At 44.2% G+C, this 24,936-nt stretch overlaps 1 protein-coding gene across 3 annotated transcripts in view; it reads right to left on the reverse strand.

Moving 5' to 3' along the window:
• The window catches only part of LOC126356200 (uncharacterized), an 878,454-nt gene that overhangs the window by 411,635 nt on the left and 441,883 nt on the right, over positions 1-24,936 (reverse strand). For all 3 annotated transcript variants that reach the window (XM_050007000.1, XM_050007001.1, XM_050007002.1), the window contains one exon: positions 19,317-19,358. The gene's annotated coding sequence lies outside the window, so the exon portion shown is untranslated. The remainder of the gene's footprint in view (positions 1-19,316; positions 19,359-24,936) is intronic.

Raw genomic sequence — 24,936 nt, forward strand, 5'->3', positions numbered from 1 at the left:
ACAGTACACTTTAGTTTGCCTTCCCTAAATGTTAGCACAATCCCAAAAGATATAGATGCAGAAATACGTTTCATTATTAATGTTATCTGGCTAGTGCAGTAACTCAACCCCTATGTTACGAAAATAAGTTATATAACAGAAAATGAGAGATTTATCGAGTGTTTAAAAAAAATTGATCCTATTTCGCACCAGTATGTTTAAATGTTTACTCAGGCACCAGTTGAAAGTTTCCGGGTAATGGATTTCTCTTGTGCAGGTAGCTTGCTCGTTCGTTACCCAGTATACATCTAGTCACAATGGAACGATGGATGTTTGTCATGCATTCGGTGAAAGTCACACGGAACATTTGTGAAAGGTATATGAAAGCTTAAATCCTAAACGTAATTCTCAAACGTACTCCGAGGATACATGTTCACGCATATAAAACGTATACCATTTCAAAATTTGGTGGTTCTTTTAAAAATAAAATTATTCTAGTCGCAAGCGTAAGATAAAATTTACTCAAGTTTCTATCTTAATTTGCAGAGAAGAGAGAGACTTCTGAAATCAGATTTATATTTTCGAAACATTTGAAGAATTGTGTTATACTATATACTGCTTGAAACAAGGACTGGTTTTAGGTAGGGTAAAGGCACCAGAGAGGCAGTTGTAACTTTGCAGTGGTAAATGGAAGCAAGACTGAAGAAAAATCAAGGCACACTCATAAGATATGTCGACGTATAAAATGCATTTCTCAATGTCAGATCGTAGAAAATGTCCGAAATTGTGAAAAAATATGAGTAAGTTTTAGGGAATGGTGTTTGATATAGAATACGTACAGGAACCAAAATGAAACAAGACCACGAAAGAAGTGCTCGCATTAAAAAGGGTATAAGAAACGTATGTATACTTCCGCCCCTACTGTTCAACCTATTCATCGAAAATAAATATAAAAAATTTTAATGGGCAATATTAAGATTAAGTGTGAAAGGATGTCAGTGATAAGATTCGCTGATGAGACTGCTATCCTCAGTGAAAGCGAATAGGAATTACAGGATCTGTGAATGAAATGAACAGTCTAATGAGTACAGAGTATGGACTGAGAGTAAATGGAACAAAGACAACAGTAATGAGAAATAGCTGAAATGAGAGCAGCGAGGCGCTTTACATAATAATTGGGGATCATCGTCGAGTATACTAAATCATGGAATCTACTACCTGGACAGCAAATTAACCCGTGGTACACGAAGCAAGGAGAACATAAAAGGCAGGCTAGCATAGGGAAAGGGGCATTCCTGTCTAAGAGACGTCAAAAATAGGCATAATTTGAGGAAGAAATATCTGACAAGGGAACCTCCCCACCGCACCCCCCTCAGATTTAGTTATAAGTTGGCACAGTGGATAGGCCTTGAAAAACTGACCACAGACCAATCGAGAAAACAGGAAGAAGTTGTGTGGAACTATGAAAACATAAACAAAATATACAAACTGAGTAGTCCGTGCGCAACATAGGCAACATCAAGGATACAGAGAGTACGGTAGCGCCGTGGTTCCGTGGTTAGATTGAGCAGTTGCCGAAAGAGAGGTTCTTGGTTCAAATCTTCTCTCGAGTGAAAAATTTACGTTCATTATTTTCGCAATGTTTATTTGTTCGTTCGGTCATTGACGTCTCTGTTCACTGTAATAAGTTTAGTGTCTCTGTTTTGGGACCGCACCGCAAAACCGTGCGATTAGTAGACGAAAGGACGTGCCTCTCCAATGGGAGCCGAAAACATTTGATCCCAAGGACATAGGTCGAACCGGTTTCTCCACAGGAAATCACGTCTGATACATTCTATACGACAATGGAGACGGCATGTGCGTCACATGACAGCAATATGTTGTCGACCCACCTAACTTGTACACTTGGCGAATGGGTAAAAATATTCTTCTACCTTGCACGATTTAGGTTTTCTTGTGGATGTGATAATCACTCATAGAAAGTGATGAAAACATAAGAGTTTGTCACATAAGCTGAAAATAAAAAAATAAACTTTTCATTCAGAGGAAGACTTGAACCAAGGACCTCTCATTCCGCAACTGCTCACGCTAACCACGGCGCTCCTGATCTCTCACTGTCCTTGATTTTGCTTATGTTACGCATCGACTACTCAGTTTGTATATTTTGCTTTTTTTTTCATAGTTTCACGCAACTTCTTCCTGTTTTCTCGATTGATGTGTGTTCAGTTTTCAAGGCCTATCCACTGTGCCAAGTTATAACTAAATCTGAGGGGGGTGCGATGGGGAGGTTCCCTCGTGAGAACGTATGTTTGGAGCAAAGCATTGTGTGGTAGTGAATCGTGGACTGTGGAAAGCCAACAGGAGAGAATCGAAGTGTTTGAAATGTGATAGTACAGAAGAATGTTGAAAAGTAGGTGGACTGATAAAGTAGGGTAGAGGAAGTTCACCTGAGAATCGGCGAAGAAACAAACATTTGGGAAATATTGACAAGAAGAAGGTACAGGATGATATGCGTTAAAGCTTCAGTGAATAACCTCCATGCTACTAGTAGGCGCGTAATGGGTAAGAGGTATGAAGGAAGGCAGGGACTGGAATACATCCAGCAAATAATGGAAAAAAGTTGATGACTGTTCAGCGAGCCCGATACAAAACGATACATTAGTCATTTGATCGATTTTCCGCTCTTCCGTTTCAGATGTTTGAAACTGGATGTGTTAAGTGCGCCAGAAACAAGACAACTCCCGGCCTGCCCGGTTCTACACGTGCTCGTGAGGCCGGAGTGCCCCGCCCTTGGGGCCGCCTGCCGCCAACCGCCCTCCGCCGTTGCCATGGCGACGGCACTTTACTAATTCAGGGTGGGGACGCCTGCTGGCTTATCGGCCCGCCGTCTTCGGAACTCACCAATTGTGGAGAATTTACTAGCCTACGGGTGGGCCAAACAGCTAGTCGTACAATGAGCTCGCGAGGAAGCGAATCTGGATGCAATCTGTTTGGTAGCAGGTGCAACGCCACTGTGCATTATGAGCAGAGCGGGTAAACTTGGCTGCGGCGTTGCCAGATTTCTGCGCGCTCCTCGCTGCTGCTCGCTCAATGAATTCTGCAGTAGCTGCAAGAGCTACCCAGTATCTGGTTTCGGGACGGGAGAAGGGGGTGGGAGATGCGTATTAATTACCTGATTAAATCCTTTTGATTTTGCATGACAGGTGGCTCTGGGTAATTTTTATACTACTTATTAACCATAACATGCACTGGATTTCTTCAAACTTCAAGCATGCTATTTTAGAAATCGGCAGTGTTGCTGACGATACCTCTGCTGAACTTTCCGTTTAAAAGACAATTTATACTGAGAATGTGCCCAATGTCCTCTTCCAACATTAGTGTTGACGTTCCTGTTGACGAAAGACTACAGAATAGGCAAGGAACTTTTTCCCTTCCTCTGTGCAGAAAAATTAAATATGTAATATAGTTATATGGAACCAGATGAATTACTGTTAAACTGAGACAGAAGAAACCTGTAAATTTGATTATGGCCGTTACTTTATCCCACTTAATGCAGTTAACTAAATTGATTCTTCTAGGACCAATGCAGCATATATATTGGTAGTACCTCTCTTAGTCATGTAAATGTATTAATTATCTAGCTATTCAGTGTGTACCTTACAGCTCCCTCTGTCTTACTGTTTTCAACTGACTTAATGCAGTTCAACGTACCGTGTAATTCGAAAATTTTTTCTAACCACGAAACCGTGCTGAGAAGTAATGCCTCCCAATTTAATATATAAAAATTCTTGAAGGTTTTTAAATAAAACGAACGTTATTAACGTTCTGCATCTTCATTCTTAAAGTCCACAAATTTCCAGCTCTCTGCTGCCAGTGGGCACCGAATTGTAACTAAATGGTTCAAATGGTTCGGAGCACTATGAAACTTAACATCTATGGTCATCAGTCCCCTAGAACTTAGAACTGCTTAAACCTAACTAACCAAAAGACATCACACCACACCCAGTCATCACGAGGCAGCATTGTAACTTGTAATGTGGCGGCGTGTAACGTATGTAACAGCGTGTTGTGATCAAATTTACAATTCGAAGAATTCGTCCACACATGGAGCACCCTCTCCTTTCCCTGTTTTTTCAAGTTCCTTGACCATATTCTTTAGCCCATTTATTGACACATATCTTCTTTGCAGCTGTTGATGTCGGCGATTTTCTCAAAATGCAACGTTGCCATTCGCCTTCTAACAGCTTCAGCGCCCTACTTTCGCACAGCGACAGAAAGTGGAACTATTCTTTTTTCAGTGTACTCCGCGATCGCGCGGATTAATGAACATACCTACGATGTTTCTCGTCCTGCGATGTATACAGCCTACATTGCAGCACTAGAAACAGCGTCAATTTAATAGTAACCACCGAGTAGGATCCCCCATTGGTCTCTGTTCCGTTTATAATCTTTTTTAACCTCGTCATTTATCTTTCGCACTACCATGCGGCATTCAGTCTTGCAATGAAGAAGGTATTGCTACATATCTGGTGAGTTTGCTGCAGCGAGGAGCGTGGGGATGCATAAAAGTGTCATTGTGCGGCTCCGTACTGCGGGCGGCAGCCGTGGACTGCCGCTCATTTGAATGAAGTGCGGCGCTGCCGGCAGGGCAGGGCGCGCGGCGCTCGCATGCCGATGTAAATGGCTCGCGCTAACCTATCACGCCGGCAAAGCGCGCGCCAGGAATGTGGGTTAACGTCGGCGTTACCGCAGGTGCCTCGGGCGTGGCGCAGCGCGCAAGCGGCCCACGCGCCGACACAGCAGCGGCGGCAACCTGCTGTCACGTGGCGGCGTCAGCCTTCCCTTTCCCACTAACAACGAAAACGTTAATCCAGTGACTCGCTTTCGCACGATTGTAGTACACAAGTACACTACTGGCCATTAATATTGCTACACCACGAAGACGACGTGCTACAGACGCGAAATTTAGCCGACAGGAAGAAGATGCTGTGATATACAAATGATTACCTTTTCGGAGCATTCACGCAACGTTGCCGCCGGTGACGACACCTACAACGTGCTGACATGAGGAAAGTTTCCAACCGATTTCTCATGCACAAACAGCAGTTCACCGGCGCTGCATGGTGAAACGTTGTTGTGATGCCTCGTGTAAGGAGGAGAAATGCGTACCATCACGTTTCCAACTTTGATAAAGGTCGGATTGTAGCCTATCGCGACTGCGGTTTATCGTATCGCGACACTGCTGCTCGCGTTGGTCGACATCCAATGACTGTTACCAGAATATGGAATCGGTGGGTTCAGGAGGGTAATACGGAACGCCGTGCCGAATCCCAACGGCCTCGTACCACTAGCAGTCGAGATGAATGGTATCTTAACCGCATGACTGTAACGGATCGTGCTGCCACGTCTCGATCCCTGAGTCAAATGATGGGGACGTTTGCAAGACAACAACCATCTGCACGAACAGTTCGACTACGTTTGTAGCATCACGGACTATCAGCTCGGAGCCCATGGCTGGGGTTACCATTGACGCTGCATCACTGACAGAAGCGCCAGCTATGGCGCACGCAACGACGAACCTAGGTGCACGTATGGCAAAACGTCATTTTTTCGGATGAATCCAGGTTCTGTTTACAGCATTATGATGGTCGCATCCGTGTTTGGCGACATCGCGGAGAACGCACATTGGTAGCGTGTATCCGTCATCGCCATACTGGCGTATCACCCGGCGTGATGGTATGCGGTGCCATTGGTTATACGTCTCGGTCACCTCTTGTTCCCTTTGACTTCACTTTGAACAGTGGACGTTTAATTTCAGATGTGTTACGACCCGATGCTCTATCCTCCATTCGATCCCTGTGAAACCCTACATTTCAGCAGGATAATGCACGACCACATGTTGCATGTCATGTACGGGTCTTTCTGGATACAGAAAATGTTCGACTGCTACCCTGGCCACCACATTCTCCAGATCTCTCACAAATTGAAAACGTCTGGTCAATGGTGGCCGAGCAACTGGCTTGTCACAATACGCCAGTGACTACTCTTGATGAACTGTGGTATCGTGTTGAAGCTGCATAGGCAGCTATACCTCTACATACCTGTTTGACTCAATGCCCAGGCGTATCAAGGCCTTTATTACGGCCAGAGATGGTTGTTCTGGGTACTGATGTCTCAGGATCTATGCACCCAAACTGCGTGAAAACGTAATCACATGCCAGTTCTAGTATAATATATTTGTCCAATGAATACCCGCTTGTCATCTGCATTTCTTATTGGTGTAGCAATTTTAATGGCCAGTACTGTAGTTGTATTAGGTTGGTAAGAGGGTTGCCCAGAAAGTAACGCAGAGATATTTTTTCTCACCCGAAAACAGTGTTACAAATGTGAAACGTTTCGTATGTATTATCTGATGTCTTCTGAGTGAGCTCGCCAAGTTTCCGCCAATGCCGACAGACAATGTAGCTGGACAGTTTGAAAATGGCGTCTGTAGGTGACATACTTTACGTACAACTTGCCGTCATTGAATTTCTCACTGCAGGGAAAGAAACTGTTCGGAATATTAACAAACGCTTGTGCAAAGTTTATAGACCATCTGCTGTTGACAGAAATACAGTTAGTCGCTTGGTGAGGTCATCAGAAGGTGGTTCGGCGGAGCTGCACGATTTGCAGCGGCCTTGAAGGCCATTCACAGCTGTCACTCCAGATATGTTGCAGCGAGCTGATGATATCATTTACGAGAACAGATGCATTACCCCCGGCAGTTGCCGCAGCATCTATCAATCAGCAAAGGAAGTGTGGATGCAATTATCCGCACTGTTGGATATTCAAGGATTGGTACCGACAGGGCATACACGACCGTGTTTCGCCGTGGAGGAATGCAATTGATTACGTGTGGAGATTACGTGGAAAAACAGGGTGAGCAGGGCGTGTAGATAAAACACCATCCTTTCGTCTGTGTAATTCTCGTTATGTTCAATAAAAAATTACTGAAGAAAAAAATGCGCTGCATTACTTTCTAGGGAACCCTCGGTTATCCGTTCGTGGCGTTTTTTAATATATATTTTTATTTTGCATTTTTCTATGGGTCTAGTTACCGACTGTCATATTTTATTTGTATTTCGCTGTTGACATTTTGTCATTTGGAGATAGTGACGAGCTGTGGACTCTAGAAAATGGAGTGCCAATCGGAGAATTATGAACGTGTCCAATATATTGTCCTGTTAGAGTTCAGGCACCGTGTATAAGGACAATGACATCTACATCTACGTGTTACTCTGCTATTCACAATAAAGTGCCTGGCAGAGGGTTCAGTGTAACACCTTCAAGCTGTCTCTCTACCGTTCCACTCTCGAACGGCACGCGGGAAAAACATGCACTTAAATTTTTCTGTGCGAGCCCTGACTTCTCTTATTTTACCGTGATGATCATTTCTCCCCATGTAGGTGGGTGCCACAGAATGTTTTCGCAATCGGAGTAGAAGACTCGTGATTGAAATTTCACGAGAAGATCCCGTCGCAACGAAACACGCCTCTGTTTTAATGATTGCCACTCCAATTCACGTATCATGCCTGTGAAACTATCTCCCCTATTTAGCGATAATATAAAAGAAGCTGCCCTTCTTTGTGCTTTTTCGATGTCATCCGTCAGTCCGACCTTATGCGGATCCCACACAGCACAGCAAAACTCCAGAATATGGAGGACAAGCGTGGTGTAAGCAGTCCCTTTAGTAGACCTATTGCACCTTCTAAGTGTTCTGCCAATGAATCGCAGTCTTTGGTTTGCTGTACATTGGACAGAGCGCGGAAAAAGAAATGGCTTTCTCGTGTTAAGGTGGATTGTTTTGACATTAGTGACTCTCCACGTTGAGGAAGGCCTTTGGGGCTTGACGAAGATCGTTTAAAAACATTAATCCACAATGATTCACGTCAGTGTACTCGAGAACTAGCAGATGTTATGAACTATGAACATTGCACCATCGTGCAACATTTGCACGTAATAGGTAAGCTTCAAAAATCGGGTGTGGGGGTACAGCATACTCTAAGCCAAAATCACAAAAATCAACGGAAGAGCATATGTGCATCTCTGCTTGCTCGTCATCAGTGACGCAGTGAATAACATCGGCATTCTCATCGGCATTGCTATCCTGTATCGTTACTGGTGACAACTAATGGCGTCTTTTTGCTAACATAAGGAGAGAAAGGAATGGTTGAGCCAAAACAAAGCAGCAACTCCCTGTATTGCGCGCGCATCCACATACGATAAGCGACTGTGTGATGTACTACGGATGAAGCACTTCGACGAGGTGTAACCATCACTGCAGACATTTATTGTCAACAACTGAGACGCAATCCAAGAACAACGGCCAGGGAGACTACGTGGAGTGATGTTACTTCACGATAACGCCCGCTCGCATTCTATTAGACTGATAAAAGGATCACTCAGATGTTGGCTCTGGGAGTCATTCCGCACCCATCTTATTAACCTGATCTTCCACCCTCAGATTTTCACCTTTCCCGCTCTCTATCGAACAGCCTTCAAGGACCTTCCTTGACGGACAATATATTGTTGATGACTAAAGTGTGTGTTACGTATATATTACTTTACACGTATGCGAAACTAAAGGACGGAAGTAATTTTCGCTTGTGTCACTATCAAGTACCGCAGCTCGACGAAACATGGACCATACATACACTCATGCTCATAAATTAAAGATAATGCTGATACATGGTGAAACAACGCTCTGGTGGGCAGTTTGCGGGTTTAAATCACCTCGGGGTTTATCCATGCGGTGCATTTGACCTGCGGTCGGCCCACGGTGGCGCTGGCAGCAGTCCCACATACGCAGAGGTTTGTTGGTGCGTCTCAGAGTACGGTACAGCGAGTAAGTGTGCAGACGTTTTCAGCCGTGCTAATGGTGACTGTGTGTTTAAAATGGCTCAAAGAACACATATTGATGACGTTATGAATGGTAGAATGCTAGGGCGACTCGAGGCTGGTCAAATACAGCAGGTCGTAGCATGGGCCCTCCTTGTGCCACAACGTGTGATCTCAAGATTTTGGCAACGATCGCAGCAGACAGGAAACGTGTCCAGGCGCTACTGTACGGGACGTCCACAGTGTACAACATCACAACAACACCGATATTTCACCATCAGTGCCCGCAGATGGCCACGGAGTACTGCAGGTAGCCTTTCTCGGGATGTTACCACAGCCACTGGAACAGTTGTCTCCAGACACACAGTCTACAGACGACGGAACAGACATGGTTTATTCTCCTGGAGACCTGCAAGATGCATTCCACTGACACCTGGTCACAGGAGAGCTCGTAAAGCTTGGTGACAAGTACACAGTATATGGTCATTGGAACAGTTGTCCCAGGTTATGTTCACGGACGAGTCGAGGTATAGTCTGAACAGTGATTCTCGCCGGGTTTTCATCTGGCGTGAACCAGGAACCAGATACCGACCCCATAATGTCCTTGAAAGGGACCTGAATCGCGATCGTGGTTTGATGGTGTGGGGTGGGATTATGATTGGTGCACGTACACCCCTGCATGTTTTTGACAGAGGAACTATAATAGGTCAGGTGTATCAGGACGTCATTTCGCATCAGTAATTCTGCCTTTTCAGGGGTGCAGTGGGTACCACTTCTTCCTATTGGATGATAAAGCAAATCCCCACCGAGCTGCCATCGTGGAGGAGTACCTTGAAACAGAAGATATTTGGCGAATGGAGTGGCCTGCCTGTTCTCCAGACCTAAACCCCACCGAGTACGTATGGGGTGCTCTCGTTCGACGTATCGCTGCACGTCTTCAAACCCCTACGACACTTCAGGAGCTCCGACAGGCACTAGTGCAAGAATGGGAGGCTATATCCCAGCAGCTGCTCGACCACGTGATCCAGAGTATGCCAACCCGTTGTGCGGTCTGTGTACGTGTGCATGGTGATCATATCCCGTATTGATGTCGGGGTACACGCGTAGGGAACAGCGGCGTTTTGTAGCACATGTGTTTCGGGACGGTTTTCCCAACTTATCACCAATACCGTGGACTTACAGATCTTTGTCGTGTGTGTTCCCTATGCGCCTATGCTATTAGCGCCAGTTTTGTGTAGTGCCACGTTGTGTGGCGCCACATGCTGCAGTTATCCTTAATTTATGAGCATGAGTGTAGAAAGAAGTGCCGCAGGATAGCACAGAAGTTAAATGAAAGTAGTGCGCAATCACACGAACAGAAATGACAGTTTTTATATTACAGTGAAACCATTGCGATTTATGGTGGTCCGCTGGACATTACAAAAGGCGGGACACGGTTCTTCATAGAATGTATAATGGCAAAGGATATCAATGTGTGCTCTGCAACATACTCTCATGCCGGCCGCAGGGTTCCTAAGAAGTTCTCGTGGCAAGGAGTTCTGTTCCTCCAATAGCGCAGTTAACAATTTCTGGATGGTCGTCGAAACGTGTAGGCTTGCTGCAGTACGTCTTCCAACGCAGCCCAAATGTTCTCGGGGGAACGGGTAGGCCCGTCCATTCGACGAATATCCTCTCGCTTGGAGAGTTCCTCCACCTACGCTGTTCAATGTGGTCGCGCACTGCCATCCATAAAAATTAAGTCAAGGCAGAATGTACCCCTGAAAATACGCTCATAGGGAAGGAGAACAGTGTCACGTTGACCGGTGAATCTACCGTCTTCAAAGATTCGGTCAGTTCGCTTATCCAACCCTATGCCCCTCCACACCACAACGTTTGGGCCACCAAAATGATCATGTTGGATAACATTCCTGGGTGATTACATCTTCCCGTCTCTCGCCATATGGAGGTACGTCCAGCATCTACATACACATTTCGCAAACCGCCGTCGGGTTGCCTGACAGCGGTTAGCCTGTAGCGCTACTAACCATTTCCTCTCCTGTTCCACTCGCAAACAGACCTAAGAAAAAACGACTGTCTAGACGCCTCCGTATGAGCCATAAGTCCTCTTATATTCGTGATCCTTGCGTGAAATGTACGTTAGCCACAGTAGAATCGTACTGCAGTCAACTTCAGTTGCCGGTTTCTAAATTTTCTCTATAGTGTTCCTCGTGAAGAACGTCGCCTTCCGCCTAGAGATGCGTTATTCGAACCTACTAGTGACAAATCGATCAGCCCGCCTCTGAACTGCTTCGATGTCTTCCTTCAGCGAGAACTGGTGCAGATCCCGAACACTGGAGCAGTGCTCAAGAATGGATCGCACTGGTATCCTCATTTGCAAATGAAACAGACTTTCCTAAAATTCTCCCAATAGCCGAAGTCTAGCATTCGCCTTCCCTACCACAAACCGCACATACTCGTTCCGTTTCATATAGCTTTTTAACGTTACGCGTGGATGCTTAATTGGGGTGACGGCCAAGCAGCACACCACTAATGCCGTATTCGAACAGTAAGTATTTGTTTTTCCTACTCATCTACAAGAGCTACAGTAGCTTGCATTTTTCTACATTTAGAGCGAGCTGCCACTTACTAAACCAACTAGAAGTTTTGTTACTATAGTTCTACTGCGACTCAACAACGACACCTTCCCGTACGCCTCAGAATCACCAGCAAACAACCGCAGACTGATGCTAAACCACATGTGAAGTCGCTGATTCATACTGAAATTCTGTTTTGATGGTTCACTTTATGCCAGCGATGTTACTATACCAGTATGGGAAAATGTGTAACAAACAACATGTCACAAGGTCGTGCTCTAAATTTTTTAATTAATGGCTGACCGGAAGCTGTGATCCCATAATTAATGAACAGCACAATATAAATCTTTGACCCACGTGGCAGCCCGACAGATAATGGGATCGTTAGCGAACCTGGCTTTAATTATACGGGCGCTGACGGGGTGCGGTACGGTCAAACGAGTCGCGGGTTCTTTTGTTGTTATAATCCGCGAGTCTGGCGTATCACGTTGCTCGTTCCCACGCACCCGCCAGGTAGATTACGTATAGCGCTTGTTAGCCGAGCTCTACAGAAAGGTCTAGTTTCTATGCAGGTGACTAGTGATTATGTTATTAGTCGACCTCAAAGCTTGTGAATCTATATTCAAGGCACAAAATCTACGATTCGAACCCAAACAGTAAGTAAACGCTATATTTAACAGTCTGGTGACAAGCAATGTTATTTGTTTCTATAATTCTACTCGATGATCACTATGGTCACTAAACTATACTGGGGTGGAGATATGACCATAAACACCTATCTCTTTGGAGACGATCGGTTTATTGAATTTGGCGACGAAAAGAAATTACAATATACCATACTTAAGTTGCACCTGCTGAGCAAAGAATACAGTATGGAAATCTCAGTTAATAAAACGAAGATAGTTGCATTTGAAGGAGTGGCCTGTAATGCATGTTTACTTTACGTAAATAGTGAATGCATAATATTGAAGTTATATATATATTACTATAGTACGTTTTCTCTTGTCACTCAGGCTAGAACCAAATTTTGCGGTACGAGTTTCGTGAGGTTATATTGTCATTTGGCGCTACTTACGATTTATGATGATGTTAACCTGGAGATGTATTTAGTTGGTCTGCGTACTCAGTACGTCCGATTTTCTGTGTTTCTTGGATCATATTTATTTCAACACTTCACGTCCAATTTTTGCTGTGTACTGAATGTGTGTTTGCAGTAGGCTGTGTTGCGTTTGTTATTTGTGTGGATGTATTATTATTGATACTGTTTTGTGTGTGTGTGTGTGTGTGTGTGTGTGTGTGTGTGTGTGTGCGTGCAAGAGAGACACAGACTTGGTTATCAGTTACTTTCTTCTCCACTGCAAGGGCTCGTTTTATATGAACGTTTTCCAGTAATGTCAGGAGTTCTATTGTTGTGATTGTTCACTTTAATAATTTTCGTGTACCGTTCCATGTTAGATGGTTCATGTTTTATCAGCTATTCGTGAAAGGCAGAATGGGCACTTTCATACTTCCAGCTTCTTGCGTGTCCTTTATACCTGGTTTTTAAATTCCTGCCTATGGTTACCATATACATTGTTTTGCATTCTTTTCATTCTAACTGGTACAAACCACCTCTTTGGTATTTATGTGGTTTGTCTATTGCCGTTTGTAAACGTCACTGGAATGCATTTCTTAGTCTGTGTGCCATCCCAGCGACATTTGTGCCGTAAAGACATTTAAGATAAAAAAAAAAAAACTTGTTACGGGAAATGTATCTTACGACGGAATAAATGTACGCGAATCTTTAAGTGTTTCACCGACCGCATAGGCGGCGTAAAATATCCATATTTTATAGTAAAACTTAAATTTTAATCTTAGTATCAAGGAGTAAATTATTTATGTAATAACTTCTATGATGTTAATAGGGGAGGAGAACGCTACTAGATTGCTGTTCTCTTCTTCTTTCTTCGCTTGTTTCTCGGGTTAAGAAGCCGACATCTTGTAGCATGAAAGTAATGTAAGCATTTATGCTGTTAACCTTGTTAATATAGTACGTTAAAGTTTATGTGTGAGTTATTTCGATGTACACTGAGCCCTCTGTCATGTCCCTTGCATTGAATTAATTTTTGTTAAGACATTTGCAGCTCCACAATGATAGCGACCGCTGCTTCAACGGACGCCATTATGCGCCGACCTAAAAAGCAAAATCATGGCGGAAGCACAGAGACCGCCCGCTTTAACATTTAACAAACATTTTTTTTCATAGCGATGAGCCGCAGCGGCGAGCAACATTAGTTTTAAGATTTTACTTTTGAGCTTACACTGAGAGCCAGGATTCGACTACCACAGCCCGAATATTACGGTAAGAGGAGTATTCTTCGAGTGTTGTGTGGATCCACAATAAAATCATTGTTTGAGTCCATGCTCTTTAAAGTACGAATACGTCGAGACTAATTATCATACTGTTATACATCCATTCTCACGTAATATTCTTCGAAGTAAAAATCAGTTAATAATTTTTTCATACTGATCACACAATTACATCTAAGTGTGTTTTTACAGACACGAATAAATAAATAAATATATTCCACTCTCGAAGAACAATCACTTTATCTGTAAGCAAATTGAAATCCTTTTTCTTTAGCCAAGATCTCGCCGGGAATGCCTGAAGAGTTACAAGCTTCATCTGGTTCACTGCATGTATGGCGCTGGTAATAGAACATCAAAAAACAGAGAAATAAAACAAAAACAAACTCATACAATTACTGCTGTGACGTCTGCTGTAAGGGAGTGAAACTTGGGATGCCACAAATAGAGAGAAGAACAGAATACACACAGCTCAAATGAGACTTCTAAGAATAGAGAAAGGTTGCACCGCCAAGACCGGATTAGAAATGAACTGATCGTAAAGAACTCAACGTAGAGGGGATAAACAATGTAACAGAAAATAACAGAAACGTATGGAAAGAGTATGTGAGTAGAGTGCAGAAAAAGAGACTGACGAAACGGTTCTTGAGATACAGTCAGGAAAAGAAACCTTGGTAGGTCCAAAATGAGATGAGCTCAACATAACCTTCCAAAACGCAGCAGGTACATAGCCTAACCCCCGGGAGTGAAGATATGATGATATGACTATTGACCATCTTCAGATCTGTCATGAAAAGGAAAACCAAATACAATTACTGGACGATCTACCGATCATAGCCAGCCGCTGTGGTCGAATGGTTCTAGGCGCTTCAGTCCGGAACCACGCGGCTGATACGGTCGCAGGTTCGAATCCTGCCACGGGAGTGGATGTGTGTGATGTCCTTAGGTTAGTTAGATTTATGTAGTTCTAAGTTTAGGTCACTGATGACCTCAGTTGTTACGTCCCGTAGTGCTTAGAGCCATTTGAACCATTTGAACCGATCATAAAAAATAAATTAATAAATAATGTTATATACGAGTGCCCGCTGAAAAGTATTACATTCGATTTTTTATGTGAAAACTCTTAAAGCTTTTTAAATTAAACAAATGTTATTAAGGTAGTACATCTTTATTCTTCTTATCTACATATTTATTTCTCGACATAGTCACCGTGGCGATGAACAAATTTCTCCGAACGAGTGGCCAGTTAATTGATACCACCATGTAGAATTTTTCACTCTGTTGATGGAGCCACAACCTCACCCTTTCTTTCACCACTTCATTAGTATCGAAGTGAAATCGTCGAAAGTGTTCTCTGTTTTGGAAATAGATGAAAATCATTTGGGACCAAGTCGGGACGGTGTGGTGCACGATCGATGACAGTAAACACAAGGCATCAGATTGATAAAGATGTCGCAGCGCTCGTGTGTGGACGAACTCGTCGAATTCGTTTTCTTCTTTTTTTCTGTGGGCTTACACCGGAATAGTTACTGTACACACCGCCATGTTACAGGCTACAAATCGGAGCCCTGTAGCGGCAGAGGGAAGAAAACAAGCAAAAATGAAGAATAAAGATGTAGGGTGTTAATAAATCTGTCTCATTTAAAAAGCTGTACGATTTTTCAGATAAAAAATTAGAGTTATTACTTTTCAGCACGAGTCCGTGTGTATAGAAAACACGAGTTTAAAAATGTGATAAAACAGACCGGTTTAAAACACACGAAGTCTTATACTATCCTAATACAGTACAGCCAGAGCAGTATCGTCATGAAAAATAACCAAAATTAGCCATTAGTCGAGAAGCAGATTTAATAATATGGTGGAAACTGGGCGACAACGTCGGAATTGTCAGAACGTGAGAGGTGGCCTTGTTCACAGAAAACTGCGGTGCAGTTTGCTGCACATCGAACATGTCTCTGATGTAAACTCGTCGGGTACAGGCTACTGTACGCATATGTGACATATGTACGGACAATTAAGAAAAAAACGTACAATTAGTCAGACAGTGTTTGGAACTAAAATGTGTTAATAGTTGTTAAAGCAATAAAACGAAATGCATTAAAAAACGAAAATGAATTCAATATTTTCAAATTATTGAAAAATGGAACGGCTAAGTGACAATATCTTATCACGAAAAACTACGGCGGGTTTTTTATGTAACTTTGATATTATACCCGTGCGTAAAGTTTAAGGAACTAAGAAATTATGTAGATTATAAAAGAAGCCAAACGAACAAAACTTAAGACAGACGTAAGCAATCAGCGACCTCCGTTGTCGAAGCCGTTGGAATGTTGCGAATTTAAATACTGCCCGGAGTTTACCTGCTGACAAGATTGTCTAATGCTTATTTTATGATAGCGATGTCGACGGGTCGATAAAGCCTATTTCAGTTGAATGCCGTTGGAAACATGTTCGGCTATAGCGAATTTTCCCGTGTGAATCATCTTATAAGCCTAAGAAACCCGTCGATGTGAGTGCTTGTTTGCGTAATTGTGTAAAGATGACCATGTCTGTGTCCTATGTAGCAATGTCTAGTGTAATGACTCATCATGCCAGTTTTTCTAATGCAACTGTAACCTTTTTTTTTTTTTTTGCTCCTTTGATTCGGCTCCAAAACGTGCAGCTATATTCAGTGAATTACGTAATTCGTGCTGCCGTTTTGTATGTTGACTTTTGAGTGCTAAATCTTAAGTTGTAGGTTTAAAGCTTGCTGGACCACATCACATGAAGTTCTGTGTGTTGTCTTCGGAATCTATCCAATAGACTGCACCATCAGATATCGGGCTGCAGCATATTGGCTGAAGGTGGAAATACGTGACAGTTTAACTGTCACAGCAGGGGTAGAAGTAACAAACGAAAGGCACTTAAAGAGGTGGCGGTCGGATGCTGGCTACGGGAATGGGACAACGGTGATAAAGGTCGTAGAGTTTATACTTTATTACACAACACCAGGAAACGCTTAGAAGTGAGACATATCGACCCAAGCAGACTGTGCTGACAGGACATGGCCTTTATCCAATGCATTTACACCGCAAGCATTGCAAAGAATAGGAAAAATATACATGTGGGGAGAGAGGTTCCCAGAGCACGTAATAATATAGTTTCTCACACAGTCCAGACGACCAGAGCACAAATACGAGGAGGTACACAGTGCGATTAGAGACGAAACACCATGGAAGTAAGTCAGCAACACGGCAGACTCCATCACAAAGGCTCAGCGCCCTCTGTATATAAAAAAGATGAGAAAATATATCTGACAAGAGACCCAGGACACAACGAACCATCGACATGGCAGATACCTCAGAGGAAAATCGCCAAACTGACCAAATAATAGCGTAGATGACAACTTCTTTTACAAAAACTAAGCCTTTACAGGTTATTGTTCCTGTAGAGTAGATGTCGGGTTACTGTACGTAGCTTAGTAACAACAAGAATCTGCGGTGGACACAGGGTTCGATGTCTTTCCGAAGTATGCCTGCCCCGACTGGACGTTGGTAGCAGGTATCTAAAACTTATCCCTAAGCTTTCCTGCCATCTTTAAACTACTTCCGATTTCAAAAAATTATTAACAATCTTATTTAATATCCACCGATTCCCTTAATTAATTTTTCTTTGTAACTCATAGATAGATAGATAGGGAGGTAACGATGAAAATAAAGCTGTTTGTTTGTTGGGAGGGGGAGTGGGGCTCATAGTGGCATTGTCTCCTAAATGCGAGGCTTCCGGGACGAGTCCCTATCCGGCACAGAGTTTTAATCTGGGCTGGATTGGAAAGTACAGGTAAATGAAAAGCAGAACTTGGCATCTGTGTTGCTGCACTCAGTCAAAGGCACTGAAGGCTGTGTAAGGATGTACGTACTTTCGCGATAACGTTGACAACAAGAACAGCGGCGTGTGTGACTTCACGATATCGCCGGCTGGTGATCGCTCAGCCTGCTGTGAAAGAGAGCGGCCGACACGAGTGCTCATCCGCTTAGCAGGTTGCCGACCCACGGAGCTCAAAGGAGCGAGGCAACCTTTGTAGAACCAGTTTTAAAAATACGGGCGTGCCATTTTTCATTGACGGTCAAGCGAAAACAAAAACTGCGCTGTGAGTGAGTTACCTTCTACCTTGTAACACGCTGGACAGCCGTATTTGGCCCAGTTACTTTTAGTCACGTGTAAAATAAGATGAAAATCTTTAATGTATTTGAATAACTGTTTTAGATGAATGTGTATACCAGATAAACGTGAGCCACAATGGATACATGTCTCGCTTGTAAACATAAAAAGTGAGGTAAGATATTTTTCTGGATTACGCCTGTGTACGTACCCATGTGATACTACAGAAGTTGTGTACATACAGTGAGCAATCTAGGAATATACCGTGTGGTTATAATTAACCTGCGGCTACTTATGGAGGTACGGTGTGGGCTGTATTTATCGAATGGCTACGAAACGTTGCAGGTATACAAAGGCGCTAATGCAGAGCCAATTTATGCTGGAAAAAGTTAGTTCGAATTTCAGCCACCAGGTGCAAATTTTTTGCTGTATGGCATCTCGTCGACGTCCGTGGTGCTCACAAATTGTGAAAGCATCGGTTAATAATAAAAACAACACTGTGTCTTTCTCACTTGTTTGACCTTTTCTCCCCGCTTCCCTTCCTAATCCATTATGTATGGAAACATTTCTGTACGTCTTTCTTGCAGTCACAGGGCCAGATTTGCACGTGGTTGCCAAGATTGGAACTAATTTGTATTCCAGCGTAAATCGGTTCTGCATTAAAACATTAGGATATCTACCAGGTTTCGTTGCCATTTTTAATTACAGCCTACATTGGACCTCTGTGAGTGGCTGTACTTTCGTTACAAACATCCAGTACTAAACCACACCATGCATCGCTACCTCTGGGTCTGCGAAGACGGGATTAGACTAATTGCAGTGTGTGCAGAGGATTTAAGCAAGGATTCATCTTATGCTCAATGCGACAATAGAACAGAGAGAATACATAATAGTGGTACAATGGGATGTAGCCCCTGCCATAACTTGTTAACAGCTACTGCATACTGGTAAATATATTCAATTGTTTATGACTAAGTGTGTATATATAAAAGGGGAGGGTCTGAAGGTATGACCCTACAGGAAAGCACAAGTGGAGTACTAACCACGGATGTAAAAGAACATTATGATTACCGAGTATTTTAAAATATTTTATATTTTATTATTGTTAAATTCTAGGCTTCAGTGACATCGTAAATGGGGTAGTGATAGCAAATTACGTCTGGGAGGCAGGAGAGAAATTGTAAAATTGTGACACCTCCTCTACTCCTCCATCCCCAAGACCTGAATCCTTGAGTCATGCTTGTGCGCATCCAGTAACAGACATAAAAAGTAATATGATGTTTCTACATGATATATGCGTTCCAGAGCGATACCATGTTCCTTTGCCTTTGGATTACAATATTCGGCGTTTATACAAGTTATAAATAGATTTCATACTGAACATCTTAGAAACCTACTTACAGTTGGTCCAGTAGTGAGCTACGCTTCAGGGGATCGTTCCTTCTGAAAATAAAAGAGAGAAACCTTTGTTACTTTGAGTTTAACACAGTTACGATAGCTGCAAGCAAATATTAATGAAAGGAAAACATGCATTGCAATAACATCATGTGTTAATCAAGCGCATAGCATGAAAAACTTCACAATTCTAAACATTGTTATTAATGGGCGGACAGCAGACTCAAAGAACGCAAAGAGAATATTTTAATCAAAAGCATTTATGAATATATTGTGCTGTCCTCGCCATAGTTCGTAATCAAATTAAAGCTGTGAAACAAGAGAATACAAATATCTGCCAGTGCTCAAAAGAATCTCTCTCTCTCTCTCTCTCTCTCTCTCTCTCTCTCGCTTCTTTTCGCCCGTCTCCAAAAGAAATTATGCGAACGACAGTTGGACAAATTCGATTTTGCATTGCCACGTCTCGTAAAAATGTTTGCACGATCGGAAGTCTTTCAGTAATTTTACACGATGGCACACAAATGTTGTATACAGGATGTCTGAAATCTCACAGACAAGAACTCAGAGACTGACGGATACTTCCTTAGTATTTTGCTATACGGGAGGCGTGGTCTCCAGTGGCTCGTTACAGGCAAATAATTAGGTTTGATTAATCCGTTTGGTTACTACGTTTACTTACGTTTCTGAGAAAATACCTTCCTAACAGTGGAAAAAACAAGTAATATGTAATCACCAAACCTTGGAACACAAGAAAAGATATGCGATGGCGCTGGGACTGTTTACTGTTGCTGTAGTAACAAAAACAAAAAAACAAAACTGCTGTGGTCATCAGTCCCCTAGAACTACTTAAACCCAACTAACCTAAGGACATCACACACATCCATGCGTGAGGCAGGATTCGAACCTGCGACCGTAGCAGTCACACGGTTCCGGACTGCGCGCCTAGAACCGCGAGACCACCGCGGCCGGCGCTGTAGTAACAGTTTCACATATCGTCGACGTACCGCTTTTCCGTTACGTTGAGTGAACTCGTTACGCGCGATACGTATCAACGCCAATTCTTCATCAGTACACTTATCTACATTGCTGTTTATCACTGTTAACGAACAACTGATAGTGTCAGGATAAGAAGCACGACACAGAGCCGAGAAGTTCTGAATGCAAACTTGATGGCAGAGAGTGGAGTGGACAGAGAGGACACACTTTGTCGCAGGAGAAATTTTGTTAGCAAAAGTCTAGATGACTTTTATGTAACCGCTGTTATCGCTGTAGGCCATCTTCAGATTTAAAACAAGAATAAAAAGGAAAAGAAACATTAATTACCCCCTTTCGTCTAACTATAACCTATTTATAATAATATATAAGACAGATAAGTTAGTGTTATACCAAGTTATCCAATATAAACTTCCTCATCAGAAGTAACCGGACGCCCGTATATAATACGGAACTGACCCAAAATGTGACGAGAAGCGGACGCACCAGTGTAAAACGAAGCGCCAAGTACCGTGTTGTTAGTAGCGGAGAGTAAAAGCGGTATGGCCTCGTCAGGAGGGCTCGGTGACACCGAACGCGGAGGTCACCTGAGTAGCAAATCCAATTAGGGACATTTCAATACTTCTAAAACTGGCCAAGTAGATTGAACACAGAAAGGAACAACCGCAACTAAACACAATCCTGGTAAACCGTATGCACCGACACACAAGGATCGTCGGGTACTTAGGAGGGCGGTTGTAAAAGTCGCGTGAAATCAGCGGAAGGAATCAGTTGTTCCAAAGGGCTACCAGCCAGCACTACAGCTAACACAGTGTCTGTGCGTAGGGGGTTAAAAACTATCGGTTGCAATTGTCGAGCAGTTGCTCGTAAGCCGTTCGTTTCAGGAATAAAAACTAAGCGAAGCTTGAGATTTTGGGAAGAGCAACGCCACTGAACAGTGGAAAAGAGTGGAGTCGCTAAAGGCGATGTGTGGATAAAGTGACCTGAATAATATGCCATGTGAAGTGCGGAGAAGGTGGTCTATCGGCATGGATGTGGTTTTTGTAGTTACACTCCTGGAAATTGAAATAAGAACACCGTGAGTTCATATATTGACACATTCCTTGGGTCAGATACATCACATGATCACACTGACAGAACCACAGGCACATAGACACAGGCAACAGAGCATGCACAGTGTCGGCACTAGTACAGTGTATATCCACCTTTCGCAGCAATGCAAGCTGCTATTCTCCCATGGAGACGATCGCAGAGATGCTGGATGTAGTCCTGTGGAACGGCTTGCCATGCCATTTCCACCTGGCGCCTCAGTTGGACCAGCGTTCGTGCTGGACGTGCAGACCGCGTGAGACGACGCTTCATCCAGTGCCAAACATGCTCAATGGGGGACAGATCGGGAGATCTTGCTGGCCAGGGTAGTTGACTTACACCTTCTAGAGCACGTTGGGTGGCACGGGATACATGCGGACGTGCAATGTCCTGTTGGAACAAGAAGTTCCCTTGCCGGTCTAGGAATGGTAGAACGATGGGTTCGATGACGGTGTGGATGTACCGTGCACTATTCAGTGTCCCCTCGACGATCACCAGAGGTGTACGGCCAGTGTAGGAGATCGCTCCCCACACCATGATGCCGGGTGTTGGCCCTGTGTGCCTCGGTCGTATGCAGTCCTGATTGTGGCGCTCACCTGCACGGCGCCAAACACGCATACGGCCATCATTGGCACCAAGGCAGAAGCGACTCTCATCGCTGAAGACGACACGTCTCCATTCGTGCCTCCATTCACGTCTGTCGCGACACCACTGGAGGCGGGCTGCACGATGTTGGGGCGTGAGCGGAAGACGGCCTAACGGTGTGCGGGACCGTAGCCCAGCTTCGAGGAGACGGTTGCGAATGGTCCTCGCCGATACCCCAGGAGCAACAGTGTCTTTAATTTGCTGGGAAGTGGCGGTGCGGTCCCCTACGGCACTGCGTAGGATCCTACGGTCTTGGCGTGCATCCGTGCGTGGCTGCGGTCCGGTCCCAGGTCGACGGGCACGTGCACCTTCCGCCGACCACTGGCGACAACATCGATGTACTGTGGAGACCTCACGCCCCACGTGTTGAGCAATTCGGCGGTACGTCCACCCGGCCTCCCGCATGCCCACTATACGCCCTCGCTCAAAGTCCGTCAACTGCACATACGGTTCACGTCCACGCTGTCGCGGCATGCTACCAGTGTTAAAGACTGCGATGGAGCTCCGTATGCCACGGCAAACTGGCTGACACCGACGGCGGCGGTGCACAAATGCTGCGCAGTAGCGCCATTCGACGGCCAACACCGCGGTTCCTGGTGTGTCCGCTGTGCCGTGCGTGTGATCATTGCTTGTAGAGCCCTCTCGCAGTGTCTGGAGCAAGTATGGTGGGTCTGACACACCGGTGTCAATGTGTTCTTTTTTCCATTTCCAGGAGTGTAGATCCCCTACTGTGCTTAGAAAAACGCAGGTTTTCTCCGCGTGATTAATTAATGGTGTGAAAAACGTCGGATGAACACCCGGAAGCATACCATTAATGCTGTTCATAATGTCCGTACTAGATCATACTGTAGCTTGTAAACCATCGCACATACCCATTCAGCATATTGTTCGTTGCTGTTAATTTTTTTTTTAGAACTAAATTTTAGTCAGATCGATAAGAGATGAAGCGGTGGCCTACCATCTGTCGTGAAGAACACATTATGATGGTTATGGTTAGTTAGGGAACGTCCGGTGCCGAAGACAATATGTCGCTACAGCTGAGGAAGTCGCCGGACGCAAGGCAGGCAGGTGAAAGGAAAGAGCGGGGCCTCGCGCTGTGTAGCTGTTTTTCAAGTGCGGCCCACCGAGCTCTAAATTAAAGACAAACAGCTTCGTGCAATGTTCAGAAACGCCATTAAAATTTCTTGTTCTCTTGAAATGCTCCCTGTGCTTTTATCTCACAGCAAAAAACACTGCGTGGGCGTACGTTCTCCGTTCTTAGTGTGTGTCAGCGGCATACCTTTTCGCATAATTTCGGAAGAAGTAGCGAGGTATTTTTGTTTCACGTTTGCCTTTAATTAATGACAGTGCTATTCCTATGTTATTTACAGCTATGCGGACAGTCACCACAGATGCTGAATAACGTTTGCCTGTTTTGTTAATCGTAACCACAATGAAATACAATGAGCTCCGCTACGGTGACTGTCCTGTAGTGGATTTTGAAAGAAACAGAAGAGCAGATCATCTTAGTAATCTGACAGAAGAGTATCCAAAGACTAAACTGTTACTGGTCTCATACTCCGCCACTCCACCGACAAGGAGACGTAATTGGAGAGTGGCAACGATATTATTTTTACGGTATAACGTTCCAGGTTACGCAGGCCTTACTCCATGGGTTCGTGGCAAACACATCACATGCGGGTCCGTTCAGAACATAAATACTCTTCCCAGCAAGTGGATCGGAAGTTCGTACACAGAGGAACCAAACCTTTATGGTCACGGCCAACCGCGAGACAAAATGCCACCTAGAGGTGTTGTGGGCACATGGCACTGTGTGGAATGCATAAAAGCGGAGCAGAGACGAATGGGCAATCATTCTAGCGACAACACAGACTACGAATGGGGAAATCAACTGATTTGAATTACTTTGACGAAGTGCACACTGCTGTACACTCTAAGGAAAAAATAGAAAGAAAAATAAGTCGAACCACGAAGGAATTATCCGAATGGGACGGAAATTGGTAGATGTGCTGGGCATGAACAGAAATACAGATGATCACAATTTCGAAAAGGTTTGGTAATGTTTTCAAGAGAAAGAGCTTCACAACTTGAGCAAATTAATAACGGATTGCTCCACCTCTGAACCCCAATCAGCCAGTTATTCAGCTTGTCATTGATAGAGTTGCTCTCCAATTAGCGTTAGATGGCTCTGAGCACTATGGGTCTCAACTGCTGAGGTCATAAGTCCCCTAGAACTTAGAACTACTTAAACCTAACTAACCTAAGGACAACACACACATCCATGCCCGAGGCAGGAGTCGAAACTGCGACCGTAGCGGTCGCGCGGTTCCAGACTGTAGCGCCAGAACCGCTCGGCCACCAGCGGCCGGCTAGCGTTAGATCATCGAAATCCTGAGATGATTGGAGAGCACTTACCACAAGCTCCAGACGTTCTCAGTTGAGGAGAGATTAAGCTACATTGTTCGCTAAGTTTGTGTTTGGTAAATGTGAAGACAAACGGTAGAAACTCTTGCCCTTTGCGGGCAGGCATTATCTTGCTGAAATGTAAGCCCACGATGGCTTGCCATGAACGGCAAACGGGATACAGAATATCGTCGACATACCACTTTATTGTAAGGGTGTAGCGGACAACAACCCAAGGGGTTCCGTTGCGAAAATAAATGCACCACCAAACATTACTCTTTTCCGGGCCGTTTGGCGGGGCGGCAGTCAGGTTGGTACTCCACCACTGTCCAGCCGCGTGTCCAGACATATCTTAGGCCTTGAATCTCACTGACTGGATTAGAATTGTCTTCAGTGATGGATTCTGCTTCAAACTGAGCCCATATCACCAGTGAAGAGGCCCCGGAGAGTAGTGGGATAATAATCTGACTGTTGCCCGCCATATACCCTGACAAGG

Source organism: Schistocerca gregaria, chromosome 3 (genome assembly GCF_023897955.1).
Source record: "Schistocerca gregaria isolate iqSchGreg1 chromosome 3, iqSchGreg1.2, whole genome shotgun sequence".
Taxonomy (NCBI): Eukaryota; Metazoa; Arthropoda; class Insecta; order Orthoptera; family Acrididae; genus Schistocerca; species Schistocerca gregaria.